We start from the raw sequence: 18999 nt of genomic DNA, 5'->3' as shown, positions 1-18999 counted from the left end.
CTCCACCTCTCTTCCAGCTGAACAGACAGTTTACACCTTCTATTTTGGCCCTAATAGAAAAAAAACACACCAAATTAGCCTCCTGCCCCCAACGTCTCTGCCTGTACCCCAAACCTTGGATGACTACCTCACCCACTTCATCATATCTGCCACTGTGGCACAGATGATGGTGAATTATGATACAGCATCATTGTTCCCTCCCTCGAGTTCGCCTTACCATCAGCATCTCTTTCTTATGTACCTTTTTACTCTTCCTCATCTTCCCCTGACTCACTGGCCAATGCAGAGGGTAGCGACCAACCTTGGGACTTTGGGAGACCTCAGACCTTTACCTCCATGAGGCAAATTGCCTTTTGGAGGATCTTGTCAACAGGGGAAGCAGACACAATAGAGGGGAGCTGTGAAAAATGAAATGTGGAGTCTGATTGGTTACTATGGGCAACTAAGCCAGTTCTACCCCAATATTCATATACAGGGACCAGACACAATAGTCATATGAAAAAACCTTCCTGTGGCTTTGCAGGGAGGGGGGAGGAGACCTTCATGTCACCCTAGAGGCAATGATTTTGTGCAAAATATCTACAAAATGTATAAAGTTTAATGGGGCTCATCAAGCTCAAAAGCCTAAAGAAACAGCTGTTTCTCCTCAAGATGTTATTTGTTGTGTCAGTGACTATGCCCTCAACGAGAATCATGCATAATTTTGAATTTGATGGTGTTCACCTCCAGTTTAGAGATGAACCACTCGAGATTAGTTTTGTGTCTGGTTCGCCAAATTATTTAAAAACTTAGGGTCGGAGCCAAATCAGTTCAGGCTCCCACTGCCCTGAAAGTTGGCCTATAATGCCTTCTAGCCTCCTAGGACTCTTTTTGTTTATTTTTTTATGATTCGCCCTGCCCCCCTCCCAAGCTCTGGAACACAATGACAGCAATAGTAAATGGTGTCTGAGTGACACTGACATAGAGTTAGCTCTATATATATTTGGACACTGACACAAATATTGTTTTTTATTACCTGTTTCCTAAAACATATTCAAGTTATAGTTATATAATGAACATGGGCATAAAGTCCAGACTTTTAGCTTTCATTTGAGGGTATCCACATTAAAATTGGATGAAGGGTTTAGGAGTTTCAGCCCTGTTTTTAACTTATCAAATGCTTGTGAACTGCGCGTTCTCGGCGGGCCCCATTGACTTTAATGGCAGGCGAACCTGAAAAACCTTTAGGTCATATTTTCAGCCACCAAATACTTACTAGGAGTGCACAAATAGTCCCACAACATGGACTGTGACATACCAGAAGGGGATCATTGGCAAAAATTCCCACAAAAAAATATGTATTTTAATAAGGGGCCATTTTTATGTGTCTTAAAGGGAAACTCTCAAAAATGTGCCCTGCTGGAGCCTAGAAAATTTTTATTTTAGGCCAGGCGAGTACAGGCCCCAAGAATTAGGCATTCACCTGACAGAAGAGAACTTGTGATTATATGGCTGGAGTTTCATTAGGCGGTCACTGGAGAAAATTTTTACTGTACACCAGTATAGGCCACAAAAATTAGGCATTCACCTGACAGCAAAGAACTTGTGATTATGTGGCTAGAGGTACATTAGGCGGTCACTGGATACAAATTTTACTGTAGGCCAGTACAGGCCACAAAAATTAGGCATTCACCCGACAGAAAATAACTTGTGATGATGTGGCTGGAGGTACATTAGGCGATCACTGGATAAAACTTTTACTGTAGGCCACTGGAGTACAGGCCCCAAAAATTAGGCATTCACCTGACAGAAAAGGCTTTCTATGCCGCTGTAGATACATAAGACAAAGACCATTCTTTGTTCTGGGTAGTGGCGGATATGTGTGGGCTGGCATGAGGAAATTCAATTACACGTGGTCGTCACAGGTGTTGAATTCCTCCGAGATCCATGCCTCATTAATTTTTAGAAATGTAAGGTAGTCCACACTTTCTTGAGCTAAGCGAGTGCACTTATCATTCACTATCCCCCCTGCTGCGCTGAACGTCCTTTCGGACCGGACACTCGAGCCTGCACACCCAGTAGTCAAGGGGTTCCTCGCTTCTCAGAGCGTCTACATCGGCCGTTAACCTGATATAGGGTACTTTCACACTTGCGGCAGAGAATTCCAGGAGGCAGTTCCGTCACCGGAAATGCCTGCCGGAACAGTCAAAATGTATGCAAACTGATGGCATTTGTCAGATGGATCAGGATCCTGATCCGTATGACAAATGCATTAAAAAGAAAAAATGTGCAGCAGCACTACGAAAAATATAGAATGTTCCTTACTGTGGTGGTGCTCGCTGTGTCAGAAGCCAGTCCTTAGCTTCCCCAAATCCAGATGCAATTGTAACAGAAAAACTGCAGCACTCTCCAGCCTTGATCCTTAATGCTTTATTTCACCAACAAATGCGACGTTTCGATCAGTGTGATCTTTCTCAAGCAATCTAACAATGTGAACTAAACAGCGGATACATATACCCTACAAAGTCGGTCACATGACCTAATCAATTATGCAAATACATCATTAACAAAGGCTGTGAGTACCACCCCTTTCTCTGCTCATCTTGCAGCAAATTCAACATAATGTGTCTTTCTAAAATCTCATATAATGTGTATACATCAAAAAATCATAAGTATCATTCCATCAACTTACTAGGATGTTGGGTGTGAACTGGGGAATATCGCCACTGCGGTAACTTCTATTATTTCAACCTTGTGTGAGGCCGAACTCCTTGCTTCACTCGGCGTTCCTCCATGTCAATTGCGCCTGCGCGTCTGTCTCATGACGTCAGCCTCAGGACGCTTAGCAGTCGCCCAGGAGACCAGACGCTTCCTATCCACGTCACCGCTAGGTTGAGACGCGCATGCGCGCCCGACTCCAGTGGCGACAGGACCCGGTGTCAAGTCTCCCGTCGCTGTGTAACGCCCCCTCGGCCGTTGTCATGGTATCCTAACACATTGTGTCGTCCTCTTATGCAGAGTGTAAACGCCAGACTTCTATGTTGTCATATATAATCTCCATATTCTACCCATGTCAAGGGGCAAACTTGGTCTATAGTTAATAATGATGTGGTTGAACTTAGATGTTTACTTATATGACCTTTAATCAAAAAATTGTGTAAGGCTACATGAACTAGGTGTCCACTACTCGCCCAAAACTCGGGATTAGAGTACCCAGTCACTAGTTTGAGATTAGCCTCATGGTAATTGATTCGGGGTCCATAACCTCATACACGTAGGGCGGCACCATTCAAATTGGATCACTGAGTGTAAATCACCTCCGTCCTAGAATATGCCAGCACCTACCCTCATCAGACAATCCTGATGGTCACAATGGTAACACGTCTCCCCCTCTCACGGGTCTGGTAGCATGCACACGATACCACAAAGGAATATATATTTTTTGCTAAATATTTTTTTGTGGATAAACAAGTGGGAGCCGGCAATGAGTTCACCAAGCAATTCCTATTTTTCAAGTGAGGAGGTGATACGGATTTTGGGTGGTGCTGTGGGAGATGGCTCATTCCTGAACAAACCAACCAAAGAACTAATTAAAAGAAAATGGGAGACAGAGTTGAAACAAAGTATTAACTATGAACTTCACTTGTCCACTATGAAGGAGTATTACGTAGCAGAGCGGATCCCACGGGGTTTAAGAACACACCTGAGGCCAATCCTTCTACCAAAAAACACAGAATTTTGTGTGAAATTCACACAAATTTCAAACCGTTTTTCAATGGACATAATGCTCCTCAATATGGAGTACCTACAAAAGGAACTCATAGAGAACAAAACTAGGATAGAAGGATTGGAAATGCATTTGAAATCCATGATGACATCGCAAGATTATGCAATAATGAAAGAACAAACGGATAAAGATCTACAGGTGTATAGAACCAACATAGAGACCTCAAAACGTCAGAAGTGGTTCCGCGACCAGGACGACTACTTGAAGGGAGAAATATATAGAATAAACCCCATAGAAGGGGGACTGAGAAAAAACGTGCAAAGACGACAAAAACCAGTGAGGCGACAAATAAGGAGAGACCGTAACACCGACACTGAATCCTCTGGGGAAATAAGTGAAGACCAGCGTTTTTTAGATCAAAGACCGATACAAGGCGCCAAAAACCGCCAAGAAGAGGGGGGCGCAAGCACCATAGGCGGAAGAAACGAGGCATTGATAATGACTCGCTCAAAGAAACCACCACTGGATTACAAACATGGACAGACGGCCAAGAAACAACCAATATAGTGAATGCAATAGGACCAGAAAATGTAAAGACTTTAGTGGTAAATATATCATCTGCTACATTGTCTAATGATGAAATTTCACTGTTGGAAAAAGGGTTATCTTTCTGTCCCTATTCAGACGTAGATTGGTTTAACTATGAGATAGACCTACAAAGGTTTTATAGGCGTATTAAATTACAGGTTTTCTTTAAGGATTCCCCTAAATTAGCCACCAGGACAGATAATCAGGAGAATGTCAATACTGATATGTTGTGTCTGAAAGAAATGGGTCTTTTTCTGCCGAGTGATTTTCAACCACCAGTCATGAAAGACGCTGTGAATACATACATTGACCTAGTCAAAAAAGGTATAGAAAAAATTAAGATTAATAGTAGTGGACGTGAGAATAAGAACAATTTGAGTCAGGGAGAGAAAAAAGCATTGAAAAATCTCAGTAGTAGAAAGGAGATCACAATAAAAAAAGCTGACAAGGGAGGGGCCACGGTAATTATGGACACCAATAAATATTTAGCCGAGATCCAGCGGCAATTGGGGGACAGCGCGGTATATCGAGCACTGGATGCTGACCCCAAATTTTCCATCCAAAGGAGACTTAAACTATTAATAGACGATGCTTTTGCATCGGATATAATAGATAAGAAGCTACATGAATATCTATTGGTGGACAAACCGGTAACACCATTATTGTACACATTGCCCAAAATACACAAAAACCTCCCAGATCCACCTGGGCGCCCCATAGTCTCTGGGATTGGCTCAATTTTTTCCCCAGCTGCTATTTTTCTTGACAGATATCTCAGAGACTATGCCATGTCCACTAGGTCATATGTAAAAGACACAACGGACTTCCTCAAGAAATTGCAAACTTTGCAAATTGAGGAAGGACAATACCTGGTCTCCTTTGATGTGGTCGGCCTCTATACGAGTATCGACCACATCAAAGGATTAGATTCGGTTGAATGGACCCTCTCAAGGAGTGGGACCAAGCCTGAGATTGCTAAGTTTGTTCTCTCCCTTTTGGAGATTGTCCTGACGTGCAACTACTTCCTCTTTGAGGATATCTACTATGTACAGCAGCGGGGAACCGCAATGGGGTCCAATGTGGCCCCAACTTATGCAAACATTTATATGAACAGATTTGAGGAATGTTCTGTATACCCATCCAGCCATTTTACTTCAGTGAAAGGCTGGATGAGATATATAGATGACATATTTTTTGTCTGGACCGGATCCCTTGAGAACTTACTTAAGTTCCAGGGAGATATTAATTCAGTCCATGCAGAATTACAGTTTACGGCTGTGTACTCCCAAACCAGTTTACAATTCTTGGACACGACAGTGTATTGCGTAGATGGGAAACTATATACTGATCTGTTTGTAAAACCTACGGACAGGAACAACATGTTGCTATTCCAGAGTGATCACCCTGGGTATATGAAAGAGTCACTACCATATAGTCAGTTACTCAGGGTTAAAAGAATAGTTACAGATAATGATTTATCAGAGATTAGACTCAGTGAGATGTGCAATAAGTTTTATGAGAGGGGCTATCCGAGGCCTATGGTGCAGAGGCACAAACGGAGGGTTAACCAATTTAGAAGGGAGGACCTCCTGAAGAAAAAGGGATCAGGAGAGGAGAACAAGAGGATTCCCTTTGTGTCGACACACACAGCGGTTAGCAAACAAATAACACATGTCCTCAAGAGCAATTGGCACATTCTCACTGAGTCTTTTCCTGATATCGAGGCATTTTGTACTACACCTCTCATGTCCTATAGAAGACCATGCAATGTAGGGGATAAGCTGGTTAATGCTGATACCAAACAGCGTAGCCTACCCCTTATACAGAGAAAGGGTTGTTTTCCCTGCCTGGGATGTTGTAACTGTAATGGAATTTTAAAAGGAAGTTCCTTTTCACATCCCAGGACAGGAAAAACATATCAGATTGGGAATTACTACACCTGTAGATCTGAGTACGTGATTTACGTACTACAGTGCCCATGTGGACTTCTCTACGTGGGAGAAACAACCCAAGAATTTAGAAAAAGAATAAATCAACATCGGTATGACATACGTAAACTACTACGAGGAGTAAAAGAGACAGATAGCTCCAGGACAGAACTACCCGTCCCAGAACATTTCCTCAACTATAAACATAATGTTTCGCAGCTACGTTTCCGCATCATAGATGGAGTTCCACCCCAAAGGAGAGGGGGGGATAGGGAGAAACTCTTAAAAAGAATGGAGTTGAGGTGGATTTACGAGTTACAAACACTCGAACCCAAAGGCCTCAACAGGGAATTTAGGATTGGCTTACTCTACTGACCTCCCTGAATCTAATAGCCTCCACACTTGTCTATTAATACTATGCTCTACTTAAGTATTAATTGGATTTTTTTAACTAATGAAGTTAGTACCCAATCTGAATGGTTGAGATTATTTATAATAATTTTGTAACTTTTTATGTGTCACATACTCACACAATTTCTGTCTTCTTTTTTATAGATGACTGGGTATGCGGGTGTGACCTGGGGATGCGGACTGAGGTGACATAATATAGACAATTGAAAGGTAGTCACTTGTTATATAATATTTTGGATTTTTCTCTGTATTCACCCCACAAAGGGGGCAAATTTTTGGATCTATTTAAGTTACACTGGACTATAACATATGGTTTCCACTGCTTGCTCCATATATATGGGGGAATGAGATACGTGGCCCTTGTGAAGTAGCCGTATGGTGTATATATATATCTACAGTGGAGGGGGGTTGAATTGTATGATATGACCTAATGGTCAGAATTATGGATGCATACCCGGAGACGGGAATGCCCATCATCTGACTAGATAGGTTGGAATGGCTGGATATATGGGACGGACGTCCCTCCAGATTGGAGGGTATGCCCCCCCTAGAATTGTTTGGGATGATCCATGGCTACATCTATTAACCCCGTGAGAGGGGGAGACGTGTTACCATTGTGACCATCAGGATTGTCTGATGAGGGTAGGTGCTGGCATATTCTAGGACGGAGGTGATTTACACTCAGTGATCCAATTTGAATGGTGCCGCCCTACGTGTATGAGGTTATGGACCCCGAATCAATTACCATGAGGCTAATCTCAAACTAGTGACTGGGTACTCTAATCCCGAGTTTTGGGCGAGTAGTGGACACCTAGTTCATGTAGCCTTACACAATTTTTTGATTAAAGGTCATATAAGTAAACATCTAAGTTCAACCACATCATTATTAACTATAGACCAAGTTTGCCCCTTGACATGGGTAGAATATGGAGATTATATATGACAACATAGAAGTCTGGCGTTTACACTCTGCATAAGAGGACGACACAATGTGTTAGGATACCATGACAACGGCCGAGGGGGCGTTACACAGCGACGGGAGACTTGACACCGGGTCCTGTCGCCACTGGAGTCGGGCGCGCATGCGCGTCTCAACCTAGCGGTGACGTGGATAGGAAGCGTCTGGTCTCCTGGGCGACTGCTAAGCGTCCTGAGGCTGACGTCATGAGACAGACGCGCAGGCGCAATTGACATGGAGGAACGCCGAGTGAAGCAAGGAGTTCGGCCTCACACAAGGTTGAAATAATAGAAGTTACCGCAGTGGCGATATTCCCCAGTTCACACCCAACATCCTAGTAAGTTGATGGAATGATACTTATGATTTTTTGATGTATACACATTATATGAGATTTTAGAAAGACACATTATGTTGAATTTGCTGCAAGATGAGCAGAGAAAGGGGTGGTACTCACAGCCTTTGTTAATGATGTATTTGCATAATTGATTAGGTCATGTGACCGACTTTGTAGGGTATATGTATCCGCTGTTTAGTTCACATTGTTAGATTGCTTGAGAAAGATCACACTGATCGAAACGTCGCATTTGTTGGTGAAATAAAGCATTAAGGATCAAGGCTGGAGAGTGCTGCAGTTTTTCTGTTACAATTGCATATGACAAATGCATTGAAATGCCGGATCCGTCTCTCCTGTGTTATCTGGAAAAAGGGATCCGGCGTTTATTTTTTTCACATGTTTTGCTGAACACTCGGGGCCGGATCCGGCATTACTGCATGTCAATGGGAAAAAATGCCAGATCCAGCAAGTCTTCCGGAATTGTAGACGGAAATAAAAACGAACCATGGAGTAGCCCCCCTAGGAATTCATTCAGCATTGCGACTTTCTCATCTTCCTGCTCCTGCTCCTCGATGGCTTGATCAATGACACGATGCAATGCACGCTCCAGAAAGAAGGAGTAAGGTATGATGTCACTGATGGTGCCCTGGCTGTGACCAGTTTGGTGATTTCATCAAATTGCCGCAGAAGTCTCCATGCATCGCGCATGAGCAGCCACTGGCGTGGTGAAAAGAAACCAAGCTCCCAGAACATGTCCTGCTGCAGAGTTCATACACGTAGCCGTAAAGGCACATTGCTGCTGGAGCAGCCTATCAAGCATACGCAAGGTGGAGTTCCAGCTCGTCGGGCTGTCACAAATCAGACATCTGACGGGCAAGTGGTGTCACCTCTGAACATCAGCAAGGCGATCCATCGCCGTGTAAGATCTTCTAAAATGTGCAGAGATTTTTCCTGGCCTGCCGCAAGATGTCCTGTACCATAGGGTATTTGGCAACGAATCGCTGCACGACCAATTTCAGGACGTGTGCCATGCACGGCACATGTGTCATTTTGCCCTGTTTCAGCGCGCTCAGCAGATTGGCACCGTTGTCGCATACCACTTTACCAACTGTCAAATTGAGCAGGGTTAGCCACTGATCGACCTGTGACCGCAGAGCTGAAAGCAGTTCAGGATCGGTGTGATTCTTGTCTTCCAGGCACAACAGCTGCAGCACAGCATGGCAACGTCTTACTTGGGACGTCGAATAGGTTCTGGGGAGCTTGGGGGGGTGCAGTGGAAGAGGCGGTATCAGTGGAAAAGGAGGAGTCAGCCGAGGAGGAGACGGAGATGAATGTGACGACGGCACAGTGGAAGGTGGAGTGGAGGGCAAATGGGAGGAAGGAGGAGAAGGAGAAGAGGCAGGGCGTGAATCGCCAGGAGTGTGGCTTTGTGGGTTCTGATGGCGTTGCTCCCACTTGGCTGTTTTGATAACAGCGTCTAATATACCTGCTACCTGGTCCTCTGGTGGTCCCCTTTGTTTGGATCGACCACCAGAGGACACAGGTAGCTCAGTAAAGTACCACCAAGCACCACTACACTACACTACACCCCCCCCCCCCCGGTCACTTATTAACCCCTTATTAGCCCCTGATCACCCCTGATCACCCCATATAGACTCCCTGATCACCCCCCTGTCATTGATTACCCCCCTGTCATTGATCAACCCCCTGTAAAGCTCCATTCAGACGTCCGCATGATTTTTACGGATCCACTGATAGATGGATCGGATCCGCAAAACGCATACGGACGTCTGAATGAAGCCTTACACGGGCGTGATCAATGACTGTGGTGATCACCCCATATAGACTCCCTGATCACCCCCCTGTCATTGATTACCCCCCTGTAAAGCTCCATTCAGATGTCCGCATGATTTTTACGGATGCACTGATAGATGGATCGGATCCGCAAAACACATCCGGACGTCTGAATGAAGCCTTACAGGGGCATGATCAATGACTGTGGTTATCACCCCATATAGACTCCCTGATCACCCCCCTGTCATTGATTACCCCCCTGTAAAGCTCCATTCAGATGTCCGCATGATTTTTACGGATGCACTGATAGATGGATCGGATCCGCAAAACGCATCCGGACGTCTGAATGAAGCCTTACAGGGGCATGATCAATGACTGTGGTTATCACCCCATATAGACTCCCTGATCACCCCCCTGTCATTGATTACCCCCCTGTAAAGCTCCATTCAGATGTCCGCATGATTTTTACGGATGCACTGATAGATGGATCGGATCCGCAAAACGCATCCGGACGTCTGAATAAAGCCTTACAGGGGCATGATCAATGACTGTGGTTATCACCCCATATAGACTCCCTGATCACCCCCCTGTCATTGATCACCCCCCCTGTCATTGATTACCCCCCTGTAAAGCTCCATTCAGATGTCCGCATGATTTTTACGGATGCACTGATAGATGGATCGGATCCGCAAAACGCATACGGACGTCTGAATGAAGCCTTACAGGGGCATGATCAATGACTGTGGTTATCACCCCATATAGACTCCCTGATCACCCCCCTGTCATTGATTACCCCCCTGTAAAGCTCCATTCAGATGTCCGCATGATTTTTACGGATGCACTGATAGATGGATCGGATCCGCAAAACGCATTCGGACGTCTGAATGAAGCCTCACAGGGGCGTGATCAATGACTGTGGTGATCACCCCATATAGACTCCCTGATCACCCCCCTGTCATTGATCACCCCCCTGTCATTGATCACTCCCCCTGTCATTGATCACCCCCCTGTCATTGATCACCCTCTGTAAGGCTCCATTCAGACATTTTTTTGGCCCAAGTTAGCGGAATTATTATTTTTTTTCTTACAAAGTCTCATATTCCACTAACTTGTGTCAAAAAATAAAATCTCACATGAACTCACAATACCCCTCACGGAATCCAAATGCGTAAAATTTTTTAGACATTTATATTCCAGACTTCTTCTCACGCTTTAGGGCCCCTAGAATGCCAGGGCAGTATAAATACCCCACATGTGACCCCATTTCGGAAAGAAGATACCCCCAGGTATTCCGTGAGGGGCATATTGAGTCCATGAAAGATTGAAATTTTTGTCCCAAGTTAGCGGAACGGGAGACTTTGTGAGAAAAAAATTAAAAATATCAATTTCCGCTAACTTGTGCCAAAAAAAAAAAATTTCTATGAACTCGCCATGCCCCTCATTGAATACCTTGGGGTGTCTTCTTTCCAAAATGGGGTCACATGTGGGGTATTTATACTGCCCTGGCATTCTAGGGGCCCCAAAGCGTGAGAAGAAGTCTGGTATCCAAATGTCTAAAAATGCCCTCCTAAAAGGAATTTGGGCACCTTTGCGCATCTAGGCTGCAAAAAAGTGTCACACATGTGGTATCGCCGTACTCAGGAGAAGTTGGGGAATGTGTTTTGGGGTGTCATTTTACATATACCCATGCTGGGTGAGATAAATATCTTGGTCAAATGCCAACTTTGTATAAAAAAATGGGAAAAGTTGTCTTTTGCCAAGATATTTCTCTCACCCAGCAAGGGTATATGTAAAATGACACCCCAAAACACATTCCCCAACTTCTCCTGAATACGGCGATACCACATGTGTGACAATTTTTTGCAGCCTAGGTGGGCAAAGGGGCCCATATTCCAAAGAGCACCTTTAGGATTTCACAGGTCATTTACCTACTTACCACACATTAGGGCCCCTGGAAAATGCCAGGGCAGTATAACTACCCCACAAGTGACCCCATTTTGGAAAGAAGACACCCCAAGGTATTCCGTGAGGGGCATGGCGAGTTCCTAGAATTTTTTATTTTTTGTCACAAGTTAGTGGAAAATGCTGATTTTATTTTTTTATTTTTTTTCATACAAAGTCTCATATTCCACTAACTTGTGACAAAAAATAAAAACTTCCATGAACTCACTATGCCCATCAGCGAATACCTTGGGGTCTCTTCTTTCCAAAATGGGGTCACTTGTGGGGTAGTTATACTGCCCTGGCATTCTAGGGGCCCAAATGTGTGGTAAGGAGTTTGAAATCAAATTCTGTAAAAAATGACCTGTGAAATCCGAAAGGTGCTCTTTGGAATATGGGCCCCTTTGCCCACCTAGGCTGCAAAAAAGTGTCACACATCTGGTATCTCCGTACTCAGGAGAAGTTGGGGAATGTGTTTTGGGGTGTCATTTTACATATACCCATGCTGGGTGAGAGAAATATCTTGGCAAAAGACAACTTTTCCTATTTTTTTATACAAAGTTGGCATTTGACCAAGATATTTATCTCACCCAGCATGGGTATATGTAAAAAGACACCCCAAAACACATTCCTCAACTTCTCCTGAATACAGAGATACCAGATGTGTGACACTTTTTTGCAGCCTAGGTGGGCAAAGGGGCCCATATTCCAAAGAGCACCTTTCGGATTTCACTCGTCATTTTTTACAGAATTTGATTTCAAACTCCTTACCACACATTTGGGCCCCTAGAATGCCAGGGCAGTATAACTACCCCACAAGTGACCCCATTTTGGAAAGAAGAGACCCCAAGGTATTCGCTGATGGGCATAGTGAGTTCATAGAACTTTTTATTTTTTGTCACAAGTTAGTGGAATATGAGACTTTGTAAGAAAAAAAAAAAAAAAAATCATCATTTTCCGCTAACTTGTGACAAAAAATAAAAAGTTTTATGAACTCACTATGCCCATCAGCGAATACCTTAGGGTGTGTACTTTCCGAAATGGGGTCATTTGTGGGGTATTTGTACTGTCTGGGCATTGTAGAACCTCAGGAAACATGACAGGTGCTCAGAAAGTCAGAGCTGCTTCAAAAAGCGGAAATTCACATTTTTGTACCATAGTTTGTAAACGCTATAACTTTTACCCAAAGCATTTTTTTTTTACCCAAACATTTTTTTTTTATCAAAGACATGTAGAACAATAAATTTAGAGCAAAATTTCTATATGGATCTCGTTTTTTTTTCCAAATTTTACAACTGAAAGTGAAAAATGTCATTTTTTTGCAAAAGAATCTTTAAATTTCGATTAATAACAAAAAAAGTAAAAATGTCAGCAGCAATGAAATACCACCAAATGAAAGCTCTATTAGTGAGAAGAAAAGGAGGTAAAATTCATTTGGGTGGTAAGTTGCATGACCGAGCAATAAACGGTGAAAGTAGTGTAGGTCAGAAGTGTAAAAAGTGGCCTGGTCTTTCAGGGTGTTTAAGCACTGGGGGCTGAGGTGGTTAAGATGGTCGTCCTTATGTGAGTGTTGGGCTTACCGCGACTTATGCGTTAACAGCACAGGCTGCAGATGGCAACACTATTGTCAGCAGTTGACACGTTAAAAAAGCCCACACTGCGGAACCATGTGCCGCCATCCTGGGAGCACCAGAAGTGACCGTTCATGGTGGATGGCTCGCTCCAGATACATTTGCAGTCTGCTTTTTGCCTCCTGTGCCCTGCGAGCTCTCCCTACTTCTCCTCCTTCTCCTACCTCTCCGCTACTCCATCTATCCCTCTGAACACCCCTCCTTTTCCTCTCTTGTGGGCATCCACGTGACGTCCATCGACACGTCATCATCGTCACCTTCACCACCACTGACTTTTGAGATCTCAGAGTAGACAGCAACAGCGGGGACCTCCCTCCTTGGGCTGATCTGGATATTGTCGTCAGGCTGCTAGGTGGCTGCCGTAGCTACCTCCTCTTCCTCATCCGATTTAAGGCAAATAGTGGCCAATAGGATGGAGAAAGGCGCTCATAGTGTGAGTGAGTTCCGCAAATCAAATTTCTACTAAAAGAAAATGGTTTGCTCACCTATTGGGGTTGCATCAATTGGACGCAACCGCAATGAAGGACAAATATGGATGAGTAACGGTTGGTGCAGCCTAGATTCGTCCGATCGCCTTGGGCAGGGGCCACCCTGCGACTCGGGTAACGGTATGAAAGCAAGAAACGCTGAACTTTACGTAGAGCGCATGGACCACAAAGGGCGCAAAAAACAACCCATGACCGGTTGTTTTTGTGCGCCCTTTGTGGTCCATGCGCTCTACGTAAAGTTCAGCGTTTCTTGCTTTCATCCGATTTAAAGAATGACTGCACATCCGTAAGGTCTGGGAATGGATGGGAAAATAATTCCTCTGACTCAAGTGGAAGGGCTATGGTGATGGTGGTGGTGTATTTGGGTGTGCACACAGCAGAGAGTGAGGAGGGTGCTGATACAGAGGATGAGGAGGGTGCATTAGCGGAAGTCTGAGTGAGCCACTCAACCAACACTAATGCCCACTTTAAAATGATCGCATGTGCCTTCTCCAACTTCACACTTAGGCTCCGGCCTAGTGCACCTGCACGCCCCTTACCACCCCTGTGGATCGGCATGCCTCTTCCTCTGCCTGTCATTTTCAAAATGACCCTGTCCCTAAGAGAAGAGCAGTATTTGTGGAAGCCGGTATATCGCAGGCCTCAATCTAATCAATATTTTTTGGAAACAGGTATATCGAACCCCTTAATTAGTATTTTGTGGAAGCAGGTATATCGCAGACCTCTATCAATTTTAGGTGGAAGCAGGCATATCAAATTTCTTAAGTATTTTGAGGAAGCAGGTATATTGCAAGTCTCAATCAATATTTGGTGGAAACAGAAATATACAGTTGTGTTCCAAATTATTCAACCCCCAATGCTGTAAAGGGTTTTAGGAAATTTAGTGTACATTTGTAATTGTGTTTAGAATGAAATCTTACAAGAACTTTTTAAAGAACCAAATGCAACTAAAATGACATCAATTGTTTTTGTAATACAGTATTAAATGTTTTTTTGTGTGATTTCTTCATTGACACAATTATTCAACCCCTTAAAGACTACCACTCTTAAGAACAGAGGTTCATTCAAGTGTTTTCGATCAGGTATTGAAAACACCTGTGGATGTCAAGGAGCAGCAATCAAGCATAATAAGCACCAATTAGGCTGGACTGTGATACTCAGCTCCTTCTAGACATTTACTGGTGTGTTTACAAACATGGTGAAGTCAAGAGAATGGTCCAGGAAGACAAGAGAAGAGGTGATTTCTCTTCACAGGAAGGGCAATGGCTATAAGAAGATTGCAAAGATGTTAAACATACCAAGAGACACCATAGGAAGCATCATTCGCAAATTCAAGGCAAAGGGCACTGTTGAAACGCTACCTGGTCGTGGCAGAAAGAAGATGCTGACTTCGACTGCTGTGCGCTACCTGAAGCGCAAAGTGGAGAAAAGTCCCCGTGTGACTGCTGAGGAACTGAAAAAAGATTTGTCAGATGTGGGTACTGAAGTTTCAGCTCAGATAATAAGGAGCACACTGCGTAATGAAGGCCTCCATGCCAGAACTCCCAGGCGCACCCCCTTGCTGTCTCCAAAGAATAAGAAGAGTCGACTGCAGTATGCCAAAAATCATGTGGACAAACCACAAAAGTTTTGGGATAGTGTTCTGTGGACTGATGAAACAAAATTAGAACTGTTTGGGCCCATGGATCAACGCTATGTTTGGAGGAGGAAGAACAAGCCCTATGAAGAAAAGAACACCTTGCCTACTGTGAAGCATGGTGGGGGGTCAATCATGCTTTGGGGCTGTTTTGCTTCTACAGGTACAGGGAAGCTTCAGCGTGTGCTGGTACTGAAGAGAATTCATGGTACCTTGGAGATATTGGATGAAAATGTGATGCAGTCTGTCACAAACCTGAGGCTTGGGAGACGTTGGACCTTTCAACAGGACAATGATCCCAAGCATACCTCCAAGTCCACTAGAGCATGGTTGCAGATTAAAGGCTGGAACATTTTGAAGTGGCCATCGCAGTCACCAGACTTAAATCCGATTGAGAACCTCTGGTGGGACTTAAAGAAAGCAGTTGCAGCGCGCAAGCCTAAGAATGTGACTGAACTGGAGGCTTTTGCCCATGAAGAATGGGCAAAGATACCCGTAGATTGCTGCAAGACACTTGTGTCAAGCTCTGCTTCACGTTTAAAAGCTGTTATAACTGGAAAAGGATGTTGTACTAAGTACTAAGATTGAATGTCACTTGGGAGTTGAATAAAACTGATAATGATGTGAGCACAGAAAAGACATTTGTGGTTATTTCATTATAAATGTTATGTTATATTTGTCTGACTTACAAGTGCCTCTTTGATTTAATTGTAAACAAGATGACTGAAATGATTAAAATCAATGTCAAACTGGCCAAAACACTCAATTTCAGTGGGGGTTGAATAATTTTGAAAACAACTGTAGAACCCTTTATTCAGTATTTTGTGGAGGCAGGAATATCGCAGGCCTCAGTTAATCTTTGGTGGAAGCAGGCATATCAAACTCCTTAACCACCTCAGCCCCCCTAGGTTAAACAATAATGACCAGACCACTTTTTACAATTCTGCACTACACTACTTACACCGTTTATTGCTCGGTTATACAACTTACCACCCAAATGAATTTTACCTCCTTTTCTTCTCACTAATAGAGCTTTCATTTGGTGGTATTTCATTGCTGCTGACATTTTTACTTTTTTTGTTATTAATTGAAATTGCAAAAAAAATTCATTTTTCACTTTCAGTTGTTAATTTTTTTTAAAAAAAACTACATTTATATATAAATTTTTCTCTAAATTTATTGTTCTACATGTCTTTGATAAAAAAAAAATGTTTGGGTAAAAAAAAAATGGTTTGGGGAAAAGTTATAGCGTTTACAAACTATGGTACAAAAATGTGAATTTCCGCTTCTTGAAGCAGCTCTGACTTTCTGAGCACCTGTCATGTTTTGGGGTGTCTTTTTACATATACCCATGCTGGGTGAGAGAAATATCTCGGCAAAAGACAACTTTTCCCATTTTTTTTTATACAAAGTTGGCATTTGACCGAGATATTTATCTCACCCAGCATGAGTATATGTAAAATGACACCCCAAAACACATTGCCCAACTTCTCCTGAGTACGGCGATACCACATGTGTGACACTTTTTTGCAGCCTAGGTGGGAAAAGGGGCCCACATTCCAAAGAGCACCTTTAGGATTTCACAGGGCATTTTTTACAGATTTTGATTTCAAACTACTTCTCAGGCATTAGGGCCCCTAAAATGCCAGGGCAGTATAACTACCCCACAAGTTACCCCATTTTTGAAAAAGACACCCCAAGGTATTTTGTGATGGGCATAGTGAGTTCATAGAAGTTTTTATTTTTTGTCACAAGTTAGTGGAATATTATCTTTGTAAGAAAAAAAAATGTGACAAAAAATAAAAAATTCTAGGAACTCGCCATGCCCCTCACGGAATGCCTTGGGGTGTCTTCTTTCTAAAATGGGGTCACTTGTGGGGTAGTTATACTGCCCTGGCATTTTAGGGGCCCTAATGCATGAGAAGTAGTTTGAAATCAAAATGTGTAAAAAATGCCCTGTGAAATCCTGAAGGTGCTCTTTGGAATGTGGGCCCCTTTGCCCACCTAGGCTGCAAAAAAGTGTCACACATGTGGTATCGCCGTACTCAGGAGAAGTTGGGCAATGTGTTTTAGGGTGTCTTTTTACATATACCCATGCTGGGTGAGAGAAATATCTTGGCAAAAGACAACTTTTCCCATTTTTTTATACAAAGTTGGCATTTGACCGAGATATTTATCTCACCCAGCATGGGTATATGTAAAATGACACCCCAAAACACATTGCCCAACTTCTCCTGAGTACGGCGATACCACATGTGTGACACTTTTTTGCAGATGCGCAAAGGGGCCCAAATTCCTTTTAGGAGTGCATTTTTAGACATTTGGATCCCAGACTTCTTCTCACGCTTTAGGGCCCCTAAAATTCCAGGGCAGTATAAATACCCCACATGTGACCCCATTTTGGAAAGAAGACACCCCAAGGTATTCCATGAGGGGCATGGCGAGTTCATAGAAGATTATATTTTTTTGCACAAGTTAGCGGAAATTGTTATTTTCTTGTTTTTTCTCACAAAGTCTCCCTTTCCGCTAACTTGGGACAAAAATTTAAATCTTTCATGGACTCAATATGCCCCTCAGCGAGTACCTTGGAGTGTCTTCTTTCCAAAATGGGGTCATTTGTGGGGTGTTTGTCCTGCCCTGGCATTTGAGTGTCTCCGCAATCATTACATGTATGGCCAGCATTAGGAGTTTCTGCTATTCTCCTTATATTGAGCATACAGGTAATAAGATTATTTTTTTTCGTTCAGCCTCTGGGCTGAAAGAAAAAAATGAACGGCACAGATTTCTTCATTCGCATTGATCAATGTGGATGAAAAAATCTCTGCCAAAAAAAAAAAGGAGGGGAAAGGCGTCCTCCAGGACATAGGAGCTCCGCCCAACATCCAAACCCACTTAGCCTGTATGCACTGGCAAACCCGATTTCTCCATTCACATCAATCGATGTGGATGAATAAATCATTGCTGGGATTTTTTTTTTTTTATATATATACAAGTGTTTGCCAAAGTATACGAACACCACCTCCCCCTCAGCTCAGAAGCCTCGGCAAACCAGGCCGCAACGCAATAAATTTATTAACTTTATAATAACATTTGAACGGAACATATAAACTTTATTTAACTTTTTGAACAGAATGTTAACTTTTTTGCTTACCGGTGATTTTTTTTTTTTTTTTTACCTTTATAGGACAAACCTCTCCTTCCCCATGGGACAATGTGCAAAGCGCAAATCGCCCAAAGATGTGACGAAGTACATTATGCACTTTGTCCCAGGTGAAAGGAGAGGTTTGCAGCAGCTGTGAGTGAAAGGGCCCTAATAGCCCTGTGTGCCTGTCCTGTGAAACGCAATCCCTATGCTAAGTGTACCAGTGTGTGGTACTTCCGGAAACACTCCCCAAAGCATAGGGCAGGGTAGTCAGAGCAGTCAGGATAGAAATAGCGGGTGTCATGTCTTATTCCACTCCTGCTACAGACACGACATTTTTTTCGGGGTCGCGGTCGGTTTGAGGTACCAGCGACGACACTGGGGAAATGTCGCTCGTGTAGACGGCTCACTACACTGGTGGATGGGGCCACGGAACCTCCTG

The sequence above is a fragment of the Bufo bufo genome, chromosome 1, assembly GCF_905171765.1.
Source record: "Bufo bufo chromosome 1, aBufBuf1.1, whole genome shotgun sequence".
NCBI classification, from domain to species: Eukaryota; Metazoa; Chordata; class Amphibia; order Anura; family Bufonidae; genus Bufo; species Bufo bufo.
Note: the sequence above shows the minus strand (reverse complement) of the source record.